This window comes from Pan paniscus, chromosome 10, assembly GCF_029289425.2.
Source record: "Pan paniscus chromosome 10, NHGRI_mPanPan1-v2.0_pri, whole genome shotgun sequence".
NCBI lineage: Eukaryota > Metazoa > Chordata > Mammalia > Primates > Hominidae > Pan > Pan paniscus.
Window position 1 is genome coordinate 98,251,711 of NC_073259.2, and position 12,123 is coordinate 98,263,833.

Consider the following 12,123-nt stretch of genomic DNA (forward strand, 5'->3'; position numbering starts at 1 on the left):
CTCAGTGAAGTGAAACCTGCCAACACCCTTTATACAACCCCTATGACTATGTGCTCCACCATTACAGTGCTGCCACTGTCTGCTTCCTTTCTTTTTGGCATGACTTTGCCAAGGTTAATTTAAAAGTTCAATGGCTTCTTTGAGAAAACTTACTCCTTTAAGACCTTTCTTTTCTTTCTCCAGTCTCTCAACTCCCTAGAGTCATTGGAACTTTAGGGCACTGGGGGCTTTCAAGAGACCCCAGAAGAAAAGATCTGGGGCTAAAGAGGATAAATAAAATAGACTGGATATTATCCACTCAGATGGACTTTGGAGGCATGCAGGTGACAGCTTACTGCATCCTTAGCCCCTTCACCTTAAATTTATTAAGTTGTTTGCAGTCTCCATAATATTACATATGAAAATTTAAAAATCTCCTTTACAAATATTCATAAAAAAGCTTTAGCCCTTATATTGAGCAAGTAACAACTTGTTCCATTTGTCAGAAATGTAATTTGGATAAAAATACACAGTGAAGCAAAGATGAAAACCAACCCAAATACATACTAGTGAGTTTTATATTAGTATACTTATGCTTGATGCATAGCTAAGTTTTTGGAATGAAAGCCATAAAGATCTCTACTTGCAACTGTCTCTCTGTCTGTACGTATGTTAAGTGTATGTGGTACTTTCCAACCTCCAAGTGTCATGACCAAATTAGTAAAAGAGCTCTATTCTGATTGGCTTAGAGAAAAATAAGTGCTTTAATAAATCGACTATTCCTAAAATTGTCAGAAATGTTGGAACATTATAGTTGACACATAAAATCAACTATAATAAGTCCACCCCTTGTCAACTTGGCATCCATCTACATTTCCTTAAAGCATACTTATTTTCCAAATAAAGAAAATAACAAAGTCATAATTTTACCTAACATGATACAGCTGTCCTGCTTACAACCAAAAATGCACTAATTCCTTTCCAAGAAGAGGAGATAAAATTCTTGAGTGTGTTTTCTCTTCTACTTGCTATCCAACAACTTAAAAACTTAAAAACTACAATACATAATTAATAATACTTAAACATGATGATATAAAGTTACATCTTTTGTTACATGATAAGAAAATACAAGAGAGAAGAAAATGAAACCACCTTTGCAAAATTATAACAGTAAGATAAATCTGGCTTGCTTCTAACCCCCAAGCTCCAAGCTCCTCTAAGTCTATCTTGCTTTTAACCTACAAGCTGTCCTTACTCAATCCTGGGCATGGGCCAAACTAACTTTTGGAGGAATTTAGTTTATAGTTTAACTTTAAAGCAAGAATGATAATAGCCCTTCCAAAAACTAAACCACCTTTGAAAAATGAATGAGAGACCACAAGGTTAGATTATAAGAGAGGACTGTATTCTGTTAAGACATAGGCATAATTTCTGTAATGTTTTACTGCTCAGGTCTCATGTGGCCAGAGATGACAGAATTTGTGACTTCCTCAATTTCTCCTATAAATAACATCACTATTGTGGAACCTCAATGGTCTTTTGAGAGTTTTTTCAAACTTCCTGGCAAGTGACTGACCCTGCCAAGACCTGTGACTCATGACTCAACTGGTCCTGTGGCCCCCACTCAGAGGAGAACTCAGAACACAAGAATTGTTTTCCACACTCCTATGATTTCATCTTCAACCAATCAGCAGCACTCATTTCCTAGCCACCTGCCCACAAAATGCTTCATAAAAACCTTAACTTTCAAGCTTTCAGGAAGACCAATTTGAGTGATAACTCTAGTTCTACCATGTGGCTGGCCTCTAATCAATTAAACTGTTTCTCTACTGCAATGCTGCAGTCTCAGTGAATTGATTTTTTTTTCGTGCAGTGGGCAAGAAAAGCCCATTGGGCAATTTAAAAAATACCTAAAATATATACTATATATAATTACAGATATCTGACGAATGTGAATATATATAATATATATTTCTATTTTATTTATATATTTATAATATTTATGTATATATAACATTTATGATATAAATGATGATTCATGAGGCCATTCTTTAAAATAATAATAATAACATTTATAATATGATGTTATAAATATATAACAATTATATAATATATTATACTTATATTTATAATATATATTTTATTATATATATATATATATTCTTTTTTGAGACGGAGTCTTGCTCTGTCGTCCAGGCTGGAGTGCAGTGGCACGATCTTGGCTCACTGCAAGCTCCATCTCCTGGGTTCACGCCATTCTCCTGCCTCAGCCTCCTGAGTAGCTGGGACTGCAGGTGCCCGCCACCACGCCCAGTTAATTTTTTGTATTTTTAGTAGAGACGGGGTTTCACCGTGTTAGCCAGGATGATCTTGATCTCCTGACCTCGTGATCCGCCGGCCTCAGCCTCCCAAAGTGCTGGGATTACAGACGTGAGCCACTGCGCCCAGCCTATTATATATTAAATAATAATTTATATCTGGCACATATATAATTTTATATATAATATAATATATGTAATTTGATATATATGCCTAAAAATAGTGTCCAAAATCTTTTTAGTAACTTCCAATCTTAAAGTTATGCTAAACTAAGCTAAACAATAAATATGCATAATACATACATCCAGATTATTTCTAAGTAAGAAAAAATACTGACATAGTTATAAATTTAAGTTTACATATTTTTTACTTTTTTTCTTCCGGAGACTAAGAATATTTGGATCCATTGATAAGCATGGTCATTTGCAGATGGAAAAAAATTTACTATAAAGAAAAATATATCTTTAAAAGTTGTATGATGGTATATTCATAAAATTTGATTATCTACTACAAAGTGCTGCTATGTGACAAGCAATTGATAATTGTTTATTTCCTAGTTTTCCCTGTAAAATAAATGTTATTAATGGTTAATCATTATAGTCTATGTATGTAAATAAAACTACCAGCAACAATAAGAATGAAGGGAAACTTTTATATGTAAGGTATGCAAGGAATATAGAATGTGCTTTGTTAAGAGAAAAAGAGTAACTTGATTGTATAATAAAATGACTGGTTTTGTGTGGAGAGAGAGAGAGGAAAAAGTGTAGGAAAAAACCTGAATAGCTCTAGAAAGCTGTAAAAGGTTTGTGGAGAAGAGAGCTCCTGATCACCATGCGCTCCTCAGGTTAGTTCATCTACAGACAATTGGGTTGCCTCCAAAAATTGGGCAAGAAAGAATCAAGAGAGTGCCTGGGTTCCACATGTGCCTCACCTTGTCTGCACTGTGGGACAGCAGCCTACTTTCTCCTGATTATCGAAGTCGATTTCCCCTCATCAGGAAAGCTTACCCTTTTAATCCTCATTTCTGGAAGCAAGAAATCCAAAATACCTGGGCAAGAGACATAGCTGAAAGTTAAATGTGGGAATCTTCCGTTTCCCTGGTGAAATCTGTCTTGCTTTGGGAACCAGAACTTTTAAACCTGCAAAGCCCAGAACTGTGGGGATGGGGAGCACAAATTTCTCCTGAGTGGGTCACTGAGAATGACGGTGCATGAGGCCATCCTTTAAAATAATAATAATAATAATAAATATTATTGTGTATACTCTAGATATGTAACATGATATTATGGGATCTAGACAATAAAATCTAGACAATAAAATGATTAGTGAAGAAAATTAACATATCCATTATCTAACAGTTACTCATTTTTTTTGTTTCTGTGGCAAGAGCAGCTAAAATCTAGTCATTTAGCAGAAATCCCAGATACAGTACATTTTTATTACCTAGAATCTTTACATTAGATCTCTAGACTTAGTTCATCCTATGTATCTGCTATTTTGTATGCTTTGACCTACATCTCCTCATTATCTCCCCTCCACCACCTCGCCCCTAGATACTTCTCTGAGATGCTATCTCAGCTGTGCCCTCAACAACCATTTGATCACTTCGGCCATTTCTGGAAGATGCAGTATTTGATCACACCAGTAACATAATTCAAACTCAATAGGATATATGAGTAAACAAAAGAAAAGGAAGTATGCCCTGTCTTTACACAGCTTACATTCTATGGTGGAAGATAACATCTTTTAACCAGAAACCTGTAAACAATCTAAACTTGAATCTTTCTAACAACACAGCATTACAAATAAAAACAAAACAAAAAACAGTAAGAGAAGTACAAAGAGAAACAGACAAATTTACTATCATAGATCACAGTGGGAGATGTTAATATCCACTACTATCTGAGTAATGGATGGACCTAATAACAGCAGCAGCAACAACAAAACAGTAAAAGTATAGAATATTTCAACAACATAAATAATAGCCTGATATGTAGCCATTATAAAGAACATCACTGTAAACAACTATGGAATATATCATCTTTTCTTGCTAACCCGGAACATTTCTTCATTATTATTATTATTATTATTATTATTATTATTATACTTTAAGTTTTAGGGTACATGTGCACAACGTGCAGGTTTGTTACATATGTATACATGTGCCATGTTGGTGTGCTGCACCCATTAACTCGTCATTTAGCATTAGGTATATCTCCTAATGCTGTCCCTACCCCCTCCCCCACCCCACAACAGGCCCCAGTGTGTGATGTTCCCCTTCCTGTGTCCATGTGTTCTCACTGTTCAATTCCCACCTATGACTGAGAACATGCGGTGTTTGGTTTTTTGTCCTTGCGATAGTTTGCTGAGAATGATGGTTTCCAGCTTCATCCATGTCCCTACAAAGGACATGAACTCATCATTTTTTATGGCTGCATAGTATTCCATGGTGTATATGTGCCACATTTTCTTAATCCAGTCTATCATTATTGGACATTTGGGTTGGTTCCAAGTCTTTGCTATTGTGAATAGTGCCGCAATAAACATATTTGTGCGTGTGTCTTTATAGCAGCATGATTTACGATCCTTTGGGTAAATAAATCCCCAGTAATGGGATGGCTGGGCCAAATGGTATTTCTAGTTCTAGATCCCTGAGGAATCGCCACACTGACTTCCACAATGGTTGAACTAGTTTACAGTCCCACCAACAGTGTAAAAGTGTTCCTATTTCTCCACATCCTCTCCAGCACCTGTTGTTTCCTGACTTTTTAATGATTGCCATTGTAACTGGGATGAGATGGTATCTCATTGTGGTTTTGATTTGCATTTCTCTGATGGCCAGTGATGATGAGCATTTTTTCATGTGTTTTTTGGCTGCATAAATGTCTTCTTTTGAGAAGTGTCTGTTCATATCCTTCGCACACTTTTTGATGGGGTTGTTTGTTTTTTTCTTGTAAATTTGTTTGAGTTCATTGTAGATTCTGGATATTAGCCCTTTGTCAAATGAGTAGGTTGCAAAAATTTTCTCCCATTCTGTAGGTTGTCTGTTCACTCTGATGGTAGTTTCTTTTGCTGTGCAGAAGCTCTTTAGTTTAATTAGATCCCATTTGTCAATTTTGGCTTTTGTTGCCATTGCTTTTGGTGTTTTAGACATGAAGTCCTTGCCCTTGCCTATGTCCTCAATGGTATTGCCTAGATTTTCTTCTAGGGTTTTTATGGTTTTAGGTCTAACATGTAAGTCTTTAATCCATCTTGAATTAATTTTTGTATAAAGTGTAAGGAAGGGATCCAGTTTCAGCTTTCTACATATGGCTAGCCAGTTTTCCCAGCACCATTTATTAAATAGGGAATCCTTTCCCCATTGCTTGTTTTTCTCAGGTTTGTCAAAGATCAGATAGTTGTAGATATGTGGCATTATTTCTGAGGGCTCTGTTCTGTTCCATTGGTCTATATCTATGTTTGGTACCAGTACCATGCTGTTTTGGTTATTGTGGCCTTGTGATTTAGTTTGAATCAGGTAGCATGTTGCCTCCAGCTTTGTTCTTTTGGCTTAGGATTGACTTGGCAATGCGGGCTCTTTTTTGGTTCCATATGAACTTTAAAGTAGTTTTTTCCAATTCTGTGAAGAAAGTCATTGGTAGCTTGATGGGGATGGCATTGAATCTATAAATTACCTTGGGCAGTATGGCCATTTTCATGATATTGATTCTTCCTACCCATGAGAATGGAATGTTCTTCCATTTGTTTGTATCCTCTTTTGTTGAGCAGTGGTTTGTAGTTCTCCTTGAAGAGATCCTTCACATCCTTTGTAAGTTGGATTCCTAGGTATTTTATTCTCTTTGAAGCAATTGTGAATGGGAGTTCACTCATGATTTGGCTCTCTGTTTGTCTGTTATTGGTGTATAAGAATGCTTGTTATTTTTGCACATTGATTTTGTATCCTGAGACTTTGCTGAAGTTGCTTATCAGCTTAAGGTGATTTTGGGCTGAGACGATGGGGTTTTCTGGATATACAATCATGTCATCTGCAAACAGGGACAATTTGACCTCCTCTTTTCCTAATTGAATACCCTTCATTTCCTTCCCTTGCCTGATTGCCCTGACCAGAACTTCCAACACTATGTTGAATAGGAGTGGTGAGAGAGGGCATCCCTGTCTTGTGCCAGTTTTCAAAGGGAATGCTTCCGGTTTTTGTCCATTCAGTATGATATTGGCTGTGGGTTTGTCATAGATAGCTCTTATTATTTTGAGATACGTCCCATCAATACCTAATTTTTGAGAGTTTTTAGCATGAAGTGTTGTTCAATTTTGTCAAAGGCCTTTTCTGCATCTATTGGGATAATCATGTGGTTTTTGTCTTTGGTTCTGTTTATATGCTGCATTACATTTATTGATTTTCATATGTTGAACCAGGCTTGCATCCCAGGGATGAAGCCCACTTGATCGTGGTGGATAAGGTTTTTGATGTGTTGCTGTATTCGGTTTGCCAGTATTTTATTGAGGATTTTTGCATCAATGTTCATCAAGGATATTGGTCTAAAATTCTCTTTTTTTGTTGTGTCTCTTCCAGGCTTTGGTATCAGGATGATGCTGGCCTCATAAAATGAGTTAGGGAGGATTCCTTTTTCTATTGATTGGAATAGTTTCAGAAGGAATGGTACCAGCTCCTCCTTGTACCTCTGGTAGAATTCGGCTGTGAATGCCTCTGGTCCTGGACTTTTTTTGGTTGGTAAGCTATTAATTATTGACTCAATTTCAGAGCCTGTTATTGGTCTATTCAGAGATTCAACTTCTTCCTGGTTTAGTCTTGGGAGGGTGTATGTGTCGAGGAATTTATCCATTTCTTCTAGATTTTCTAGTTTATTTGCATAGAAGTGTTTATAGTATTCTCTGATGGTAGTTTCTATTTCTGTGGGATTGGTGGTGATATCCCCTTTGTCATTTTTTATTGCATCTATTTGATTCTTCTCTCTTTCTTCTTTATTAGTCTTGATAGCAGTCTAACAATTTTGTTGATCTTTTCAAAAAACCAGCTCCTGGATTCATTGATTTTTTAAACTAACCCAGAAGATTTCTAAATATTTTCCACATACTGGCCCATAAAGCTTACCTTAACGAATGTCAAAAAATTGGAATCAAAGGAACTATTCTGTTTCTGCAAATGCAGTTATCTCAGAAATCAACGTCCAAAGACTGATTAGAAAAATCCCATGTGTTTGGAAATTAGACATTCCTGAATAACTCAGAGACCCAAGGAAGAACACAATGAAAATGAGAAAATATACAGAACTGACTGATAATGGCAAGGAAATCACCACTTCCTAAATATACCTGCACTAGCATGTTCATTGCAACATTATTTACAGTAGCCAAGATACAGAAATAAGTGTCTGTCGATGAACAAATGGATATATATATATAATGAAATAGTATTCAGCTTTTTATATATAAACAGTGGAATGGTATATCTATATATATACACACACACACTACATATCCTATAGTTCATATACATATACACTACATATGCTATAGTGCATATACATATATACTACATATCCTATAGTGCATATACATATACACTACATATGCTATAGTGCATATACATATACACTACATATGCTATAGTGCATATACATATACACTACATATGCTATGGTGCATATACATATACACTACATATCCTATGGTGCATATACATATACACTACATATCCTATGGTGCATATACATATACACTATATATCCTATATATACCATGTATAGTGTGCATGTATATATATCCTATATATGCACACAAGGGTAAACAAGACTATAGGATATATATCCTATAGGATATATATCCTAAAGGATATATATCCTATAGGATATATATCCTAAAGGATATATATCCTATAGGATATATATCCTTTAGGATATATATATAGGATATATATATCCTATAGGATATATATATAGGATATATATATCCTATAGGATATATATATCCTATAGGATATATATATAGGATATATAAATAGGATATATATCCTATAGGATATGTATATAGGATATATATCCTATAGGATATGTATATAGGATACATATCCTATAGGATATGTATATAGGATATATATCCTATGGTGTATATATATAGGATATATATACTATAGGATATATAGGATATATATACTATAGGATATATAGGATATATATACTATAGGATATATAGGATATATGTATATAAACAATGGAATCATTTATATATATATACACGGTGGAATATACACATTGTATATATATATTGTTTCTCTTTACTTTGTTGTTTTTGTTATATATATAAACAGTGGAATAGTATTCAGCCTTACAAAAGGAGATCTTGCCATGTCTGGACCTGGAGGACATTATGCTAAATGAAACAGAAGTGTTGCATGATCTCACTTATATGTGGAATCTAAAAAAAAGTTAAATATATAAAGCTAGAAAATAAAACAGTAGTTATCAAGGGCAAAGGGTGGAGGGGAGATCATGAGGAGATATAGGTCAAAGCATACAAAATAGCAGATATGTATGATGAAGAAGTCTAGATATCTACTGTGAGGATTATAAGTAATAAAATTATACTATATTTGGGATTTCTGCAAAATGACTAGATGTTAGCTGCTCCTGCCATAAAAACTAATGTAACTATGTTAGATGATGAATATGTTAATTTTCTCCACGACAGAAACCATTTTATTATCTAGGTGTATCGCATAATATCATGTTACATACCTGAATATACACAATAACATTTATTATTATTATTTTTCAAAGAACGGCCTCATGCACCATCATTCCCAGTGACTCACTCAGGAGAAATCTGTGCTTCCCATCCCCATAGTTCTGGGCTTTGCAGGTTTAAAAGTCCTGGTTCCCAAAGCCAGACAGATTTCACCAGGGGGAAATAACAAAATTCAAATTAACTTTCAGCTATGCCTCCTGCCCAGGCATTTTGGATTTCTTGTTTCAAGATATTAGAAGATAAAAAGAATAAACTTTCTTGATGAGGGCAATGGACTCTCATAATCAGGAGAAAGTAGACTGCTGTCCCACAGTGCAGGCAACAGATACTCCAGCACTCCCATGGGGTATCTTTTGATTCTTCCTTGCCCAATTTTTGGAAACAATCCAGGTGTCTCTGGAGGAACCAACCTGAGAAGGGCATGGTCATCAGGACTTCAGATTCCTCAGAGATGAGGGTCTGGATCACACCACTAGGTAAGCCACCAAGACCAGCAGAAGTGTTAGCTGTGAGTGAGAGGAATCCCAAATCAATAATATAGGGAGAGATGAGTACAAGCTGCAGTGGTAAGGACTTCCTCTTGCAGGTTTTCCCAACAAATAGACCCATCAGAATTCTGGAGGAGTGTTCCCAGAATTTTTATATATAAATGTAGACCCAAACAGTGCATAGATGGACTGACTGTAGGAGACACTATGCTTTGTCACCCAACTCCTACCTTCAGGATGAAGGATCTAGTTCCTTTGGTGCTGACAGTACCTCTGAATGACAGTCCTCAATTTCAGCAGTTTCTAGGAATTGCCCTTGACTGTAGAGAGCTGTCTTCCTCTACATCATGCAGCTCTTCAATTCACATACCTCTTCTCTATAAATTTTACATAGGTCACATTTTATTTTTTCTTCTATTTCTTGCTTATCTTTTACTTGGCAGAGTTTACATCTGAGACTTCTAAAATAGAATATGTAATAATTCTAAAATAGAATATATAATAATAGAATATACTCTCTTTGCCCCTTCAACTTGTTTTAGGGTTTGTATTAGATTTTTTTTTTCACAACACAAATTTAGGGGATTGGTGTTTAGAGCTTACTATCCCGCCAATTATTTAGCTCCAGATGTTAGGATAGGGGCAGGGTCCTGAGCAACTATCATTTGGATGACTATTTTCATTCTATTTTTTTTTCCAAAATGATAAACCAAGTCAGAGTTTGAAAATGTAAAGTTCTTACCCAGTACCTTCACTTCTAGTCATCATGTTATCAAATTTGTGGATATTAGCCAGGTCCACTTTTTAGAATCTTGTCTATGTTTTTCCTTTCCCACTGCACACTACTTTCTCTGGAGGAAAAGTTCCATGTCAGTTTCCCACATCTTTCAGATGTATCTGGAATCCAGACATGTTTTTCAAAATGTTTGTTTGGAATCATGCTATCATGTGCTGGTGTCAGTGTTGATGTAACTTTTTCATTATTGTAATAGGACCAGTCATTGATAAACTAATGTTACTCTTTCAAGCAAATGAACCAAACTTGTTATTCAGAAAATAACTAATAATTGACTGGTTCTTGTGTTTCGCTGATGGAATAGAAGAGCTGGGGGTGGAGTTAATCCCTAGTGTGAGCTACTTTTTTTTTCTAGCACTGTTAAATTATCTTCACAGAATTTGTTTAAATTAAGTCCTATTGACAGCATACATATTCCTCTGTTATCTATAGTAATGAAAAACAACATTTAATAAGCAAATAAGTGTGTTGTGTTAGAGTTCTCTGGAGAAATGGAACTAATAAGATATGTAGATAGATAGGTAGGTAGATAGATGATAGATAGATAGATAGATAGATAGATAGATAGATAGATAGATAGATAGATAGACAGACAGATAGACAGACAGATAGATGAGAGGGGATTTATTAGGGAAATTGGCTCATGCAATTAGAGAAGCTGAGAAATCCCACAATAGGTCATCAGCAAGCTGGATGACTAAGGAGGCTGGTACATGGCTCAGTCCAAGTCTGAAGGCCTTACAACCAGGGAAGCAGAGAAGGCAATGGTATAACTTTTGGTCTGAGGCCAAAAACCTGACAATCCTTGGGGACTCCTAGTGCAAGTCCTGAAGTCCAAAGGCTGGAGAACCTGGAGTTCTGATGTCCAAGGACAGAAGAAGAAGGTGTTCCAGCTCCACCATATGGGGCAAATTCACCCTTCCTCTGCCTTTTTGTTCTATCTGAGCTGTTAGCCCATTAGATGGTATCCACCCACGTTGGGAATAGATCTTCCTTACTCAGTCTACTGATTCAAATATCAGTATCTTCTGGAAACATCCTTACAGATATACCCAGAAATAATGCTTTAATGAGTATCTGCACATCCCTTGATCCAGTCACATTGACACCTAAAAATTAACCACTACAGCATATAATGTTATGTCAAGACCAATAAGTAAAGGCATATGGCTTTACATAAATTTGATTTATCTCTTCTAGTAGAGTTTAATTATTTCTGCATATTCTGACATCTGAGTTGAAAATTCTGCTATTTATATTGGTTTTTCTTACTTCTAAAGAAATCCTTGACAAATAGCATATTTCTGAAGCATGATCTAGTGGGATATGGCTACACATTATTTCCAGCATATTTAAATGAAAACCTCTTGACTTTCAAAATAAGATTATGGAGAGGCTACTTCTTAAAACATTCAGTAGGCTGAGTGAGTTTGCAGTGTTAAACACAGTATTGATGGATGGGGGGTTATTTGTAGAAATAATCGGATGTGGTTGTGCACAAGGGGAATAGTTAGAATCAATAAATTTCTGTTTTATTTAGAATATATAATCTTATTTACAACTGAAAAAAAAGTACATAGATTTGTATTCTATACTTTTACTTATGGCATTCAATACTCTAGTATCTTCATTTAATGAAATCCTACCCAGCCTTCAGGGGTAGGAGTTTTACCTAACACTCATTTTTATTGTGCATGCAAAAGAAATGTTAACTTAATTGATAAATAGAAATGTATTAGTTAAAATTAAGTTTAGCTGTGAGTGACTGAAAGCTCAAAA